The sequence below is a fragment of the Acromyrmex echinatior genome, chromosome 8 (genome assembly GCF_024713525.1).
Source record: "Acromyrmex echinatior isolate Ae372 chromosome 8, ASM2471352v2, whole genome shotgun sequence".
In the NCBI taxonomy this organism is placed as follows: Eukaryota; Metazoa; Arthropoda; class Insecta; order Hymenoptera; family Formicidae; genus Acromyrmex; species Acromyrmex echinatior.
This window is the reverse complement of record NC_141859.1, coordinates 214,074-231,611: the sequence shown is the minus strand read 5'-3', so window position 1 is coordinate 231,611 and position 17,538 is coordinate 214,074. Positions and strand designations below refer to the sequence as shown.

The window sequence follows — 17,538 nt, the reverse complement described above, 5'->3', positions numbered from 1 at the left end:
CCGAAGCGAATTTCTAGCCGCCATTCCATGCGTAGTGTATAAAAAGTAGGTATCGTCAAATAGCCGCCATTGAATCTTTAAAAGCTTACTCGTAATGTTATATTGATTTCTCTTCTCTCTATCAAGTCCTGTAGAATCAATAGGATGAGGTACGTTTCGAAAATGCGTAGAACTTTTAAATTCAGCACATCGACCACCAAATAATCTCGGATAACATGCAGAAAATAATTAAACGCACTTTGATACGATGACGGTGAATTTTCGGCCACTAATGTATATAGTCGCGCGCGATGCTATTAAATTATTATTAAATTAAAACGTCGAGATATGTACGGGTATGTACGCGTACAGGAGTGTTACCAAAATTTAATTTACATTACAAAGAGTATCCAATTAATTAAAATAATAACAATACATAAACTCTGCGTTTGTCCCGTGCGTGAAAACCCAATAGCCGTAATTTGCTTTTATAATAACTTTTTGCGCATGATTGCATCGCACGACAATTAAAAATAATTAAAGCGAACGATTATTTTGTCTCTTTCTGTACCAATGTTGTTCCAAAATTCTTCCTCCTTTGATGACACTGAAAGAAAAAGCAACGCTACTGCTCTCTTCCGACGCACGTTGTTATTTTCTTTTCTTTTTTTTTTTTTACGAAGCATTTAATCCAATACTGGCCATGCGTCCATCAAGTACGGTTGCAAAGGTTTTGTCCCGGTGCCGAGCATGCCGCCGGCCATCCCCGTAAATTCGCGCGTGGCCGCGCGCAATGTTCTGCGTGTCGCATAAAGCGTAAAACCAACGTGAATTACGGTAGGATCGCGTTACAACGCCCGTGGCAGTCGGCGGCGTTCGACAATTCCCGCTGTCCTTCGTCCTTTTAGAAATTCATGTAATTTTTTGCTCGCCGGCGCCAGACGCACCAATTTTCCCACGGAAAATGCAGTATACACCAAATTTAGGACACCCAATTTTCAATGTTTCTTCAAATTTACTAAAACTACCTTTTGCCGACATTCATTATCGATATTCGTTCAAGTATCACGCTAGAATTGATAATTCGCCGTATTTTATAGGTATCAATTAATAACGTAAAATGTATATGTATGTAATATATATCTAAAAACACGATAATGAATCACACAAAGCAGATACCTATAACATTTTATGACAATGTATATTGGTTAATTAATTAAACAATATTAATTGGTTAATTAATTAAACGAAATAATATCCTTTTGTTTTTATTAACTGTCTACGTAAAGTTATTGAATTTACTACAACGATATATATATATATATATATATATATATATATATATATATATATAATTGCGCAATTTAGAATTATTGAAAAATTTTAAAACTATATTTTTGATATCTTAATTTCTACTTACAACTTTTTTCTGCATTTTTATTTAAAATTATAAGATAAGAATTATAACGTACTTTCTGAATTTTTTAAACAATCATTAAAGTTTTATTCTAAAAATATAAGAAATTAAAATATAAGAAAATTAGGATGTGTTGGGTATCTTTATAATAATTTATTGTACAAAGCAATAGCAGGTAAAAAACACAATATACTGAAAAAATAATTAAATATAACGAATTTTATAGTATTTTTATGAATTTTACAATCTATTTATATTATCAAATTGTTTATATCGTTTTTTCTACAGATATTGTATAATGAAAATATTTTTTGCAAAACAAACTACAAGTTCACAGCAGTAAATAACACGAAGATTAACTGCTGCATGTATCTACTAGTATGGATTTTAATTTATATTTGCGTTCCGAGATTAGACAAGTCTATAAATTTGTATGGAGTGTAATTCAAGTACAAACGAATTTTTTTAAAGATTTTCGCTTACAGATGCTTACATGATCGTGGCCTCAGCTGTATTGTAAATGATCTTACAACTTTTCAAGTAACGATCGATTTACAATCGATCTTTTACTATACTAATAAAATACACTTACACAAATATATGTTTAATTTAAATATTTTTGTTTAAGAGTAACATTTATGTTGAAGAATTTTAGAAACACATAAAATAGCTAGCTACATTGACACGTACATTTCTATTTGTGTATAAATGGAACACGGACAATCCAAGAAGCTTGGATAAACCATTAACATCGCGGTGCTCATGTTCAATGTAGTAATTAACGATACGATGTCATCAAAAGCCTTTAATCTCCCAGTAACGATTCCCGCGGTTGCGACGTTCCTTGAAAATTAGCATAATAATATATCGTCGTCTATCTTGATCAATTAAACGGTCATAAAGCGAGCTGAGATTTGGCAGCGATTCTACAGTGTCGTGCCGAGCTAACCTAAAGAGGGACTATTAATGAATAGCTTTTCTACAAGAGCATCAGAAGATCGTAAACTTATCTTTTCATATACCAGAGTCTTCCTTAAAGTCTGGTTCCCAACCAATAATAACGATTACCAAAAAAGAAATATGTAACAGCATAAATAATTTTAGTTTCTAATCAGGAATATTAAACAATGATTTCATTAAAAAGATCAGTTGAATTATTTTAAAGAATTACTAGTTTTGTTTTTATATTTTGTTCTACTTCAAAAATTACACTAATTTTGTGTGTAATTTTGTGTGTGTGTGTGTGTGTGTGTGTATGTGGGCGCGCCCACACATCTTCTTTAAAGTTAATCTGAAACAGATACAACAATTTGTCAGGATTGATCGTGACACGAGTGTCGTATAAAGAATATTGGAAGGGTAGAAAAAGAATATCATGAGTATGGAATACTGTTATTGTATGATTAATAAAGTTAATTTCGTTGAAAAATTCGATGTGAATTTCAAATTTCCAAATATGAAACCAAATATAAATTGTATATGCATTTCTTATTTTTATTATTGCAATTTTTAGGAAATTTTTGAATAAATACTATATTATAAGAAGACTGAAAATAAAATTTAAAAAAGCTTTCCTTGTTTTTCTTTTTATTATTAACGCTTATTATTAATCATTAAGCACAAGTCATATTTACTCACACGTGCGAAATAGTGCAATCATTATTAATAGTTTATCTTCAATGATCTTTGCACATACGATTTCTTTAGAATGGTTATTGTGATTAAAGTCAACGATCGAGATATTCTCTTTCTTATCCCTAGGGTATTGTTTTTCGAAGAAAGTCTCACTCAAGACGCTCGAGATATTTTTCGATACAAAACGGCAGCCTCATTTCCGTCGTGGCTTGCAACATTTGAGTTGGTTTCTATGGTATCACGGTATTCCCTCTGGGATAGAAGCGAAAAATTCCAGCTAACTCGCATCTGTATCAATTTATGTGGTCGACACGGTTGCCCAGCACAAAGCGGAAATACCTGGCTACCAGCTACCAGCTAGAAAAGAAGATAAAATGAGAACCTAGAAAAGGTTTAAAGTATGATTTCGACATTAATATTACATTCGCATCTTATTTTTATATAAAACGTCGGAAATTTAATAAGCTTTCATCTGTACAATAATCGAAATCACAAATTATCAATATCAATAAATTATGATTTCAAAAGAAGAATTATACATATAGCTGAAAAGCTGATTGTTATATGTGTCTCTTTCTCATTGTGATAATGCTATTGTTTGATTAAAATTAAATAAATATGCTATTATTAGTAGAATATAAAATAATAGATTATCTAATCAAACAAAATATTTATTATTCGGAACTGTTTACAATTAATTAAAAAAAACAAACAAACAAACAAATCTTGTTTACATCAAGTTTTCATAGATTTAAATTTCAAACTACTTGAAGCTACGAATCTTTCTTGTTCTACAGTAAGTTAAATAGCAATTAAGGTGTCATTCGACATAATTGGACATACAACGTCCGCGCATTCATATCCGAACGATAAATTTTGTGATTTCGTCGTCATTTCCGAGCGACTTGTTCGCGCGACCGCGAGATCGTCCGCTCCGAAACAAATTGTTTGCACGCGCTAGGGTGGCGTACCCACTGCTGCCACGGAATGAGTAATGGTGGGGCACCGACCGACCGACCGACCGACCGACCGACTGAATTCTCGACTCTAAAACCCTCCGGAACGAGCATGAAGCTGCCAACTGGAAACTGGCTGAAGGATTTTAACGTACGGAGCAACCGCGATCGGCGCAGATGGCACGGACGCGATACACACGAATGTGTACCCTTTTAGAGCTTTAGGTGGCGTACATACTTCTGTATGTATCAGAGCCATTTATCCGTACTCTTTTCTGATCGAAAAAGGACGATACGGTAGCAGGTGTTTGTGAACATTCGAGAAATATCTTTCAGATGATGTCATTAGTGGCAGGTCTCCCTTAAGTACAACAAAAATTAATATTCTCTTTTAGCATATATTTAAACACGCGCGCGCTTTTAAACAAAGAAATAAAATGAAAAAGGATCAGAGATAGGATAATAGATACATGAATTAATGAACAAATAATACGCGTAATCCCTTGTAGGATAGTAAACAGTAGCGAGGACCCTTCCGCATTCTTATACAACTATAAATTATGATCTAAGCCCGCGGGGATCGCGCATCCCCCGGGATTACCGTAGACCCAGCGAACATGCACTCACAAAGTTACACAACAGGTATTTGACTTTGATTATTTTTTAATTGTCTAGCTAACTACGTAAACCCTGTTTGTCTTACTTATGATCCATATGATAAGTAAATAATTAAACGACGTTTTCTAATTCATGCAGATCAAGACCAATTTTCTTGATATCGCTATTGTAACAACTTTAGAGACCCTTGCAGAAATTAATTTCTCTGTACAGATATGTCAACATGTTTGAAAATGTATCAACTGAACATTATTTAACTATAATCTCAATATATTTTCAAACATACTATGGATATGCAGATTTAGAATAAAATGATGTACAGGGAATATGAAGAATTGTAAATGTTTGGCAGCACAATTATATGTCTCGATTAATGAATGCAATCCAGTAGGACAGATTATCAAACGTGATTAAGTACGTGGATAGTTCAGCCAATTCTTTAATATAATATTCTAGTCTTGCGCTTAGTTTCTTACTAGATCTAAATGTATAAACCAATCATATTAAAAAAACTTACAACAGTGTGTGCAAAGCTGCCTTTACGTTTTGCTGAACGTAATCATTGCGCGATGTCGATCTCGTGCTGTACACGCACTTGTCAAGCAAACGATTATGTCACTTTGGTAACGAGGATAGAAAATAGCCTCGTGATCATTTGTAACGTGACTTTGCGTAAATCACGAGAGAGTATAGGAGCACGGATCTTGGGGGTTTCTCCCGTGGGGGTTTTCCTGACCACCCCCGCGTCTAGCCCACATGCTGTGTCAATTCTCGATTAATAGCATTAGTGTAATTGATAGTTGATTCTCTGTGTGCTGAACAAATATGTATTTATTGATTGTACGGAGGAGAAGTGAAGGAATAAAATGGTGAGAGAAAGAGAGAGAGAGAAACGATGGAAGAGGAAGGGTAGGAATAGCAAGTGCGGGCGCAATTTTACCCTTTCACGGTCCCTCGGATTTAGAGGAAAGGGTTGCCTGTCTTCCAGCCGAGTCAGAAACCGAGCTTCGACCGGAGTGCCTTTTACGTTCGCTGATATTAATGGTTTCCAACCGATTCGAGCCAAATGGAATGGCTAACGTGTAAATCGAGAATGTTTGCACCATCCTCGTGAAAGAGCACTCTCGCGTGTACACCACAGCCGCGAGTTGTTCGTATAAGAGAGTGGTTTGTCTTCCTCTCGCCGCGCACGAATTTACACCAGTTGTAAATCGATATAGTCTAATTAATTATTCCTTTCTTCCTAAATAGGAATATATGATACTGACAATGAGATAGCGTTGTATCAGTTTAAAAATATTCCAAACTTTTTATGAATTTTTGTTATTATTTATTAATATTACTAACAAGATTATCTTTGATACGTCCGCCTGTAATTTTCTATTTATAAATTTAATCAAGAATTATTGTATAACGAAATTGAAAATTAAAATTGGCAAATGTATTGAAATTAAATCTTTTAAAACGAAAACCTATAATACTTGATAAAAAAAAATCTATTCTTTACAGACTCTTACTGTCTACATATCAACTGTGTGTGTCTGATATGTGTACAGTTTTATTTCGACATTGAGAGAGAGAGAGAGAGAGAGAGAGAGAGAGAGAGAGAGAGAGAGAGAGAGAGCAAGTTATGATCATCATTGCTGCGTACGTAAATCTGCCGAAAGCGATGATTATCGTTCTCGTAACTCTTACTTAACGAAATTTATAAATTAGTTGTCAAAGCGGCGTTACGGAGAATCCGCGAGAGAAGAAAGTCTTTTGAGGACTTACGAGCCATAAGCTTCACATTCGAGAGAATGCAAGAGGGATCTTAAACTATGTAGAAGAGGGAAAAAACGAAAGATAAACTAGGAGAGAATGATAGAGAAAGAGAGATGAAAGCATAAAGTGTGAATAAAGGAGTACTTTGTTATTCCGGTTGCAGCGAGAGAGTATCAGAATGGTAAGCGACTCGTGTCCATTAATCACGTTTATAGCGGTCCAATGTCGCAAGTCACTGTTGTACGCTATGTAAACGTACGCGTGTACACCCTCTCTTTCCTTTCGATCTTACACATACACACGCATATACATATACTCTCGCTTTCATCGTACGGTATTTCAATTGGCAGTTAATGGGGGGTATCGATTCTTAGATTCATTCAGGAGAACGTTACCACGATCACACCCTGACAATGACGTAGCTTCAAACGCACCCCTGCAAACAACTTAAACAGCATACATACTTATTGCATACGTATACGTAAACTGCAGCCATCTGAATGAATTTTGTCGCCACGTCTTTTGTTCACGTGCATATTAGCGTGTCTTGAACTAAATTTCACTTTGTTACTTTGCAATGTTCTCATGCTTTATTGATAAAAGTCTCGTTACGGATAGTTCATCTTTATAAACATCGAATATCGAAAACTCAAGCAATTCCTCGATATCCTAATTAGCATAGTTATATTGTGATCACTATATAATAGCTGTAAATTCAGTATCACTGTATACATTCACCTGTTAACAGCGAAGCTTCTCGAAGCGCAAATACTTGAAATTTCCAAGATAACAGTGTTATCGATGCCGAATAAAATGAGCCCACACACTCGCGTGTACAATATAGAGTTTTGAAATTCCATACAAAGACGAAGACCCATCATAACGAAGCGGTGGCACTTTCGTATACGTTCTGCTTTAGAAAAGCTGATTGTTAATACTTCCTTTAGCATAACGGAATGTGGAGAGGACTGAGGAAAGGAAAACTTGGAACATAGAATTTTCCACGCTCGTCACTTCGCGGGACGGAGATACATATACAATAAGAATGGCTGCATCGACCTGTCAGTTTGTGCTATGTAAGAATGTGTCGCACATCTCGCCAATGTTGTTTTATTAATAAAATTCATAGAACCTTCGCGCAATAGCTGATTTCACTCCCTCTGATCCACTGTTAGCGTCAACCGTGAAACGCAAAAGAGAGGGATGGCAAGAAAAATCAGTCGGTAGACTAGAGGAAGAAGAACGAAGAGAAGCGCGCCGAATAGTGACGACAATAACAGTGACAACTTCTCCCTCTCTCTCTCCCTTTGATTCAATAAAGTATAATATCTGGACCCAGGGCCGCATACAGTGTAGGTCGTAGGACGTTGCAGCGTCCTGTAGCTGTCGAGACAGGGGTGAGGGAGTAACGACGGGACAACCCTGAGGGGGTTGCCATTGATATCAACATAAATCACAATAGGAATTTGTATTACAGTTACAGAGGCTGGTGGATAGGAAATAAGGAATGTAATAAAGAAAATTGGTAGCTCTGGAAGGGGGAGGAATGACGGGAAAAGAAAGGGGAAGGGGAGGGAGAAGATTTTTCGCCACGAGAAGAGACGCTCTTGCGAAAAATACGAGTACTGACTACATACTGTGTGTTCCGAGTTCCGAGCGTATCTCTGCGAACGGTTACGTTAAAAGCGAGACTGACGACAACGAAATAACATGTGCGCGGATAAATGCACGCCGCCCGCCGGAATAATGGCCTTCACGACCGCTTCGAGTGTCATCTCGCTGAATGAAAAACCAGAATTCGTGAACGTGCCGAATAATCTCGATTACCACAGCGCGTCGTAATTTCGGCTTGATTGTCATTCGATTCGCTGTCACGTACTCTCGAAATTACGCGGCTCCAAAACATTTGATAGCATTACGTGCAAATTAAAAACAAATATATCATCGATTTCTCCATAACAGCAATATACATTTATTTGTTCTACTCATTCTACTGGATCCCGTTGAGCTACGCGTTTTCAACTATTTGCTTAATTTGTACGCGTTCCAGCAACGAAGCGTTCCGCAAATAACACTCACGCTCGTTGCAGTTTTAGTTTACCATTTCACGAAATAAAAATATCGCGTCGTGAAATATACCGCGGTAGTTATCACGTGCATTAAAAAGCGATTTGCCGTTTTAAATCATTAATAGCACTAAATTTTTCGTGCTCGAGCGTTTCGTTTCCTGCGTAAATTAATATTCATCGTTATGTAGCTCGCTATCAGATTCCGAAAAAGCCACTTGATAAAATATTAGTAGTATTATCGATAACGCAAACGGGAGAAGTGAGAGCTTATATAATAGTATATTTGGTGTGAGAAGAAAACGATTAAAGGTGCAATTAAAAACGAATGTATTTATTAGCTTTGCCTAATAAGTACTTTCCTAAGTAAGTACGCGAAGGTAAAATGCGCGCGCACAGAGAAAGGAAGTGACGAGGAAGGAGAAAGGGAAAGAGACGCGAAAAGGAACAGAGAGAAAGAGTGAGAACATAAATGCCAGAACCGTCCGCTATACTCCAGTTCAGCCAGTTGCAGGAACGAGACGGTCGAAAGGATAGCAGGACGAGGGACGAAGGGCCGCCGCGCCATGCCACCCCAGAGGGGTACGAGGGGGATAGCTCGGAGGCGAGGAATGGGGAATTGTAATGAGCAGCTCGACAGTTACAAATGACAGGACGGAATTCGCGAACTGCGATAGAACCCAGCTTCTGCCTAAAGGCTGTGTTACATACCCAGGCGGAAATGTTTCGTCCGTCAGGGCAATTTCGCCTCAAGGGGAGAGGAAAGGGGGTCGTATTTCGGTGTGCTCTTTAGTTTGATTTCAGATCAATTTTTTTCAGAATAATAATGAAGAATAATAAATTTTAAGAAAAGAGTCCGCGCACTGTAGCTTTTATTTTATTATAATATAATCATATCGTCTGTAGAGAACAATTTTATTTACGATCAAATTTATGTATTCATGCATTTTTCTTCTCTAATTGTTTAAAATATACCATTACATAACCAAGCATCACGAGTAAGTTATAAAATATTTTATCAAATCTTATCGTTAGTAATTTTGATTATTATTTGCATTTTCTAAAAATATAAAATAGACCCAAAGTCTTTTCTTCCTGATGACACTTGGGAAGCTTGCACTGCACTTGAAGTAACATTGTTGCTTACATGTACATACACATTCCAGACATTGAATTGGACGCGTATAGAACGATAAGGTATGTTGTTAACGATGCCAACGATGCGGGTTAATGCGTTGACGGTCGACACTACAGTGAGAAGGGACGGTCGTCGAGCAGGCGATATGCCATTCACGGTCCGTACTAACGAGAAATTTGCGATTTCGTTGATAGGGACGCACTTTGTGCTTCATTTCATGCGATTTTTACAATATAGAACATTTTTAATCTATTACGATATTTGAATGAATCAAGGAAAACGACTGACGGAAACTTTTTCTCCTAAATTTTTAAATAAGATTTTTCTTCAAATTACATTTTTATATTACATATTATTTGAATGGAAAAAAAATCTATATTAACTATAATTTTTTCCATCCCAAGAAATTTTTCATCTCAATTCGATGACGATAATTTTGTTTTTTCTAGTGAGATTTTATTTTTCTCTGATACAAAAAAAGTCGCATTTAAGATATTAAAAATCTTCTGTGTCAGCAAACATATGGATAAAATGCGAGAGGACCCATGTCTGAGAAGGACAATGGAATCACGAGAGGACTTACGAAAAGAAGATGGAATAGATCTCTGCTCCCCCGAAGAGCAGAAACGATACGACGTATTATGGTATATTATTATACCATTATATCCAGGATTTGATTTCTACAAAATAAATGGTAAAGAGATATTTATATCGAATGATACCGAGAGAAAAGAATAGATACATATTTTGATTTTTCGTACCTACTATTCGGAGATGTTCCGTTTGAGAAGCCACGATGTTCAGTCGTGATCAGGGGATTTTATCGGCCTGTGTCTGTAATGATCTAATGCACTTTGTGTTTCCCAAATAACTGTTTTCACAATCGGATGTAAGCTGCTCTCCAAATTTCCGTAATTACATACAATCAGTATGCGTTTTTTTTTTGTACAATATCGATTTTTGTTCTGACATTCTTATAATTTCTTTGCAAGATAATATAACTTTGAGTATAAATGGTTTTTCAAAATTTTTATCGCATGAAATTAAAGAAAATTTAAAGTATAAAAACAAGTATATCAATTAAAATATGAGTAATTAAAAAAAAGTATAAAGGAAAAGATGGTAATGTGGGCCCTGCTGTTCTAATATGGACCTCCAGTTAAAATTTATTAATTAACACCATCTCTTGCAAAAAGTTTTCAACTGTAATATTAAATTGCGTATCAATTTCTTTTCTGATATTACTTAGTCAACTTCTAGGACTTTTTCAAGATCGACAAATAGTCGGCGTGCAGTTTGCTTAAATTGAATAATAGTAAAAATTTTCGCAAAATATTATTAGGCACCTCACCTCGATCGAATATGGTTCTCTTCGTTTATACTTTAATTTGTTCTTAAATAGTACCAAAATTATGACATGAATGCCGCCACAATTGGCACGACCTTTTTGTTGATAATTGATGTTTATCGATTACGAGATATATCAAAAATTTTCATATGATTATTTTTGTATTTATTGTATTTTCAATTTGAAGAACGTTGGCTTCTTTATTAAAGAATTACTTTCATATTACGATAATATGAGGCCAAGATTCTCGAAGAAAAATGAGCACGAATTTTCGCTTACCAACACTCTTGGTGCTTCGCCATTAAATCGCAACGGAAGGATTACCATCCGTCACGGAGCATAGAAAGGCTTCAGCGCATCTACCGCGCACGAAAAGAGTCTGATGAGGTTCACGAGGAGGTCAACTAGACCCCGCCGTTACTCTTCTCCTTAGAGTTGTTAATAGCCGTTGAACCTGCTCTAAGTTACAGATATCAGACTAATTGGATGCAAATAGTAAATATGGCAAACAATCTAAAAACTGCGAAGAAAAGAAAGCGAATAAAGGGTCCCGCGTATGAACGCGGTTGAAGGGCTGCCTGGAAGGAAGAACAGGAGTTAGGTTGTCCTGAAGGAGGATGAGAAAGGACGGAGAGAAGGTTCGGTACGTGGCAATATACGGGAGACTTAGCCGTGATAAATCCTTATATATGAGGCCGCACCGCGGCGGCCCTCTATATGAAACTCCCTCCGGAGCACCCCACGGGATTACCCTTATACCTCTTTGGTCGACCTATACCGTCGCGTCGGAGAAAAGTCACTACATAGGCCACAATGCCGTCCCCGTCTAGAAATAGAAAACAAATGAGGAGTCGAAGCTGGATCAGCATCGAGGATCCAATATTCTCGTGATCGATATAGCTAATGTAATCTTTAACAACATCAATAGAGAGTTCAGTAGTTAATTTCTTCATAATCACGATCAATCATATATATGTATACTTAAACTCGTATTATTGGTTATTATTCGGAAATGTAGTAATAATTTTATAATTAAATAGGGTTGTAAAATTGTTTTGCAATAACATAACGTATATCTAACTCTGATAAAAAGAAAATGCCCTCTCTTTATTGTCTTTTTTCTCTATATTTCTGATATTCTACATTCGGATTTGGGAAATGACTCGCAATAGAGAATGATCGACGTGTAATTTGCGAAGTCGGCGAGAGATAGTCACAATGTTGTCGGACCCTGTTGAGCTTCCGCTATATTTCGAGTTATAAAGATACGTATCGGTGGTGATATCCACGATAGTGATTATCCACGATGGCAACATAATCGTTATGTCGTTAACTCTTAACGCCACTGTGACATAATTTGGGGAAGTGCGAAAAGCATGAACAAAGTGTACGAGTATTTTGTTTTATCGCGTCGTATGGGAAGCGATCACACCATCATCGGAAAAATTTCTTTCTCGCGTCTTCACAATACATACGTATTCCACGTGATATTTTCCTGCATTCCGTAATTCAAAAATAAATCTCACGCACAATCCCATATTTTTAACCACTCGTTTCTGATCGCTCTAAGCACTTGCGTGATTACTGGCCGTGATGGCCGATCAAAAAATCATTTGAAAATTCGGTATCACCCATTACGTCATTCGACTGTGCAATAGCTTTTATTTGATTTATAGTGCCGCGAGCAAAAAGATCGTATCGCCATTCGAAATGGCGACAGGGTTGGGAAATTATATTTTGTACGATGAAATATTTTTGTTAATTTCATATTCAAACATTAATGCGGTTTCAATTAATTATTAAGGCGACGTATTCACGCGTACATATATATATATATATATATATATATATAAAATACATATGACATGTTTACATTTGTATATCTCCGAGCATTATGTGCACAACAAACTTATTATAAAGAAAAGATTTTTAATTCCTCCAAAAAAAAACTCGAGATGAAATGATTAAATTAGCTAACAAGAAGAGAGAGAGAGAGAGAGAGAGAGAGAGAGAGAGAGAGAGAGAGAGACTTAATTTTTATATTTGACGCTTTTTAACGGTCAAATGCCTGTTTTGAATTATAAAGAATACGCTCAATGTGCTTGCCTGCGTATGTGTTCGACGTTTTTATTTGAATGCTGATTTGTTTTCCCTGTGCTGCTGAAATTTCCAGGACCACTGATGCGTATGACGTATGTAGAATATAAAATGCACAACGTATTATTGCACAATAGCCATCCGATAATAGATTCGAATGGGCGTCGGTGCGTGTCATTAATGGTTTTATGATTTCTGCGAAGAGGCTGAGAGAACCACGCGGACGATTTTCTTCGTACGCGCATTCGCGATGATGACCGTCCATCGATCTACGCGACACAAACGCAGAATTATTAAGAAGAATGAGGCAGCTCGCGATGACGAACGTGCCGCTCTCGCAAACGATCCCGGCGTTGCATTAATTATCCTGCGTTATCACAAAAATTGCTGAACTATAAAATTCATTCGGTCGACCGTTGCGCGCAGCTCACTTTTGGCGCGTAAAAACATTACGTGTCACAGAGAAAAATATGAAACTCCCACGCTATTAAAACAAAGGGAGTCGGATACAGAGCATCAACGGGCATAAAATGTTTGTCGTTGCGATGGACAAACGGTTATCGCTGCGATTTTTGGTGCGTGCACTAAATGAAAGAGGAAAAGAGAACGAGTGAAGATGTGATCGCTTGTTGGAGAGAAACAGAGACGAGGAGGAGGAGGAGGAGGAGGAGGAGGAGGAGGAGGAGGAGGAGGTAGAGAGGAGGGGGAGGGAAGAGAGAGAGAGAGAGAGAGAGAGAGAGAAATCGAACGACAATAATTATCGTGAAAACGGAATATCTCGCGCTGGGTAACGCGACGGCGGCGGCTGTGTGTGGAGGCGGAGATGGAGGCGGAGGGGGAGGGGAGACGATGGTCTACTGCAGGCTGAGGGGTAGGTAGGTGAGAGAGGAAGGGGATGATCCAGCCGGATGCCATTCCCGGTTGCATCGGCCGTTCACATAGAAAGAGAGACGCGGCAGGGGGTAGTAAGGGTGAAAGAGAAAGAGCAAAATCGGACGTGAGAGGGGCGGTCGGTCCCGGCTGCCATTGTGTTCGTTATAATTAAAAACGCGATTCGCAATTGCAAATTGGAAAATGGGAGAGAGCGTGCCGGTCGGCGTTGTTTATGGGCTGTTCATTGATTTTTATACGCCGAAATTAATGACCGACCCGCGATTTCGGGGCGTCGCCATATAATCGTCGACATGTATGTACCTACGAGTGTCGTTATGCGCTCGTCCTATCGCGCATCGAATCCCCCAACAAAAAAGAGAGAGAAATAGTGAGGAGGGAGGGAGATACCGGAAGGTTACCGGACAAATGCGGAATTTGCAATGGGCCGGGTAACGAAATGTGCACCGCAATGAATCTGCAAATACTGATATCTTGCTGATACAAGCTGCGCCATAGCGAGTATCAAATAATTAAATAATTATCGCGATAATGTTTTACGGCATCGCTATTGCATAACCGCTATAGCTATCGTTAAGCTAAAAAATTATCGTACAGTCGCATTTCCAAAAGTCATATTCGTTTAACATAAACGATCGTTGTTTTATTATGCATCACCGCAAATGTGATGATGGAATGATATATCATTTATTTAAATTTGATAGCACACATTAATTTTTCCATTACATCCAGTTTTTTTTCCTCTAGATTGGATCATTACTGAGATAGAGTAAAGAAATAATAAAAAAAAATTATCTCAATATCGTAGAACGTCTGTGCATTGTGATGTGCATTTCATAGCTCGATGTACAAAAGGTACACTTGATATTTCTTTGCATCTTTCGCGGCAAGATATCCAAACGATTTATCACCCTGGCCGCTCGCGTTTCTTAAGTCGAAAGTTGAAAATTCCCGGCCGCGGCGCTGCGCTGCCACAGCAGCTCGGTGTAGACGATGTAGACGGCACGGTAGAGGGTACGGTACGTTGTAATGCTATAATTAGCGTTATCGTTGTAACGGAGACGAGAGGAATATTGGGAAAATTGAGGAAAAGAGGACGGAGGAAAAGTACCGCGCGCGGGAGCCGGGACTGCCGGGAGACCCGGACCATTAGCCAATCTGGCGGTAATGCGATCGGAGCTAATGGCCGCACGGCATCCGATAGCTCTTAAATAACTCGCGAGCTGCGGCACGTATATGTATATACGTATATACGTATATATGTATATGTACGTATCCGAATCCGCGCACACAAGCCAGCTCCCGCTCCCGGGATTTATCAATTCGGCGGAACTTCCTCCTATCTGGATTCACCGCGAGAGCTCTCGGCATCGCTCGATGAATGTTTACTGCGCGCGGATTGTATCTGGCAAGCTCGAAAATATTACAGCTGGATAATAAAGCCGGATCGAAGAACGATTAACTCTAAATTTGACAACGTACTTTATAAGAAACATGTTTCCCAGTGGAAACCGATCACTTTTGCGTATATATATATATATATATATCACAAATGCGAAGATTAGTGGTATAAAATATTTTTCATAACCTCCATAACAATGTCATTCCATATGTGAGATAACTCGGATAAATGAGAATAGCTATATATACATGCTTTTCCACCTGTGTATAAAGTACCAAACATTTTTCATTACATTACCATTTTTCAAACAATGTATTTTTCGTCATTTTAAGATCATCCTTGTTTTATGTGATACTATATATATTAACTTTAGTTTTGCAGATACATTTTTGTTATCTGACAGTGATAAATGTTTATCTCTGACTACAACGTTATCTAAATCAATAAAAATTAATTTATTATTATATATTATATATAATATTATGTATAATATATAATAATAATATAGGTATATATGATTTATTGATGCAAGAAGGTATATTATTTCCACGTATGTGTCTCAGGTGTTTTTCCAACAAGCACCCCTTATACAATATAATAGAGACGTGATGATATCTAATAATTTCGGGAAAAAGAGGTAACTGGAAACGCGATACACGTCAAGAGTTTTTCTTTGGTTCTTTTTCCACCATATATAAGATTCTATAACTCGCAGCTAGAACGTACCATTGGGTAGTGATTCCTTAAGTAAGTATAAATCCGGATGATGCGCTCGTAAAGGCCGGTGATGGTCTGCGTAACATTGCGGAAGAAGACGAGGCAAGGGTGGGTCCCCGCACGCCGAAAAGTCTCCGAATCGGCCGGATCGAGATCCTCTTTTCTCGCAGAGGATGTCTTCTCCTCGACTGCTCGCGCGTCTCGCGCGTTTACGTGTCGCATTACACCGCCGACTTATGTCGCTCGGATGGCCAAGTTTTACGATCTTCTCCTTTCGTTTTCTCTCGAGCGAGGCGACTGGCGAGGAGTCTTGACTTCTTCAGCTGAGAGCTGAGAGCCGAGAGCCGAGAGCCGAGAGCGATGGCCGCCTCTCGTACGTGCACGCGCGCGCGACGCGAGAAAGAGTCACGTCGCCCGTTCAGAGAGGATGATGGTTCATTTTATTATATCGTAACCCGCGGCGCGGTGCCCTTACGACTTTCTGATTGATAAGACTGCTACGGCGACGAGCCATTTCACGGCCGTACAGGCTTTAACGCGCGCGACTCACGTTGTTATGGTTAAACTTTTTAAGACCGATCGACCGGTCTTCTGAGAGCGAATCTTGCGCTCCACTAATCTTCGAGGATCTCCAAAGTGGTTAAGAGCGAACGATGCGCGTTCCGACTGCCACGTATCGTACCTTCATCTATACTACGCGCACGTTGCACGTATGATAATATTAAGTGATTCGACAATGGTTTAAAAAAAATTTACAAAGTGCCACGGATGAAATCGGATCAAATGCTTAATTATGAATGTTTAACTTTCAATTCTTTCGTGTTTAATATTCATTCAGATTAAAATAACGTGAAATAATTGGGCGAACATGCCGCCGACGAGAGATCATGAAAAATTGCTGCTGCTAGGCTACGTTAATCCGCTCGCGCGTTGTGTGTTGTGTTTTTTCACTACACAATAAATGTAAAACAGTTATAAAGTCCCTACGAAATATTTGCGTGATTAATATTTGCGACAGTCTGACAAATTATCAACGTTGTTTCGCAATAACGCAAAAAGTCATCGATAGAGAGAACGCTGCAGTTCTACTTTATCTCTGAAATTCGAAATACATAGCTGAAAGAAAGAACAAGTCGAAGACGCGTGGCCACATGAAAGCATTTTTCGCGGCAAATGTTCCGTGACGATGAACAGTTGCCGCCACTTGTCCTTTTAGATGTCCACCCCTAAACAAATTTACGTTCGACTGGCAAATAAATGTTCGGCAATAGCCGCGCCCTTCAGTACTTTGGCGAAATTCCGAAAATTGTTTGCGTCGTATCTCCCTACGCAGAAACATTACTCTGTTTGTAATTCGCTAAATTTACACATCTGCATTTAAAATGCGTTTAAATCGCTTCTTCGTCTCCTCTCCTCTCGCACGGTTATTGTCTGTATAAAGTATAATCATTCTTATATAATTAATATAAATGAATTTAAAGATATATCAGATGATAGAAATTTAAAACAT

At 38.0% G+C, this 17,538-nt stretch overlaps 1 long non-coding RNA gene across 1 annotated transcript; it reads right to left on the bottom strand.

The window, feature by feature from the left end:
* Window positions 1–1,543: 1,543 nt before the first annotated feature.
* Window positions 1,544–16,332, bottom strand: LOC147908654 (uncharacterized). Its single transcript, XR_015545978.1, has 3 exons — window positions 16,038–16,332; window positions 3,185–3,388; window positions 1,544–2,687 (listed from the first exon to the last, which is right to left on the bottom strand). It is a non-coding gene; the product is annotated as an uncharacterized LOC147908654 (long non-coding RNA).
* Window positions 16,333–17,538: the final 1,206 nt, after the last annotated feature.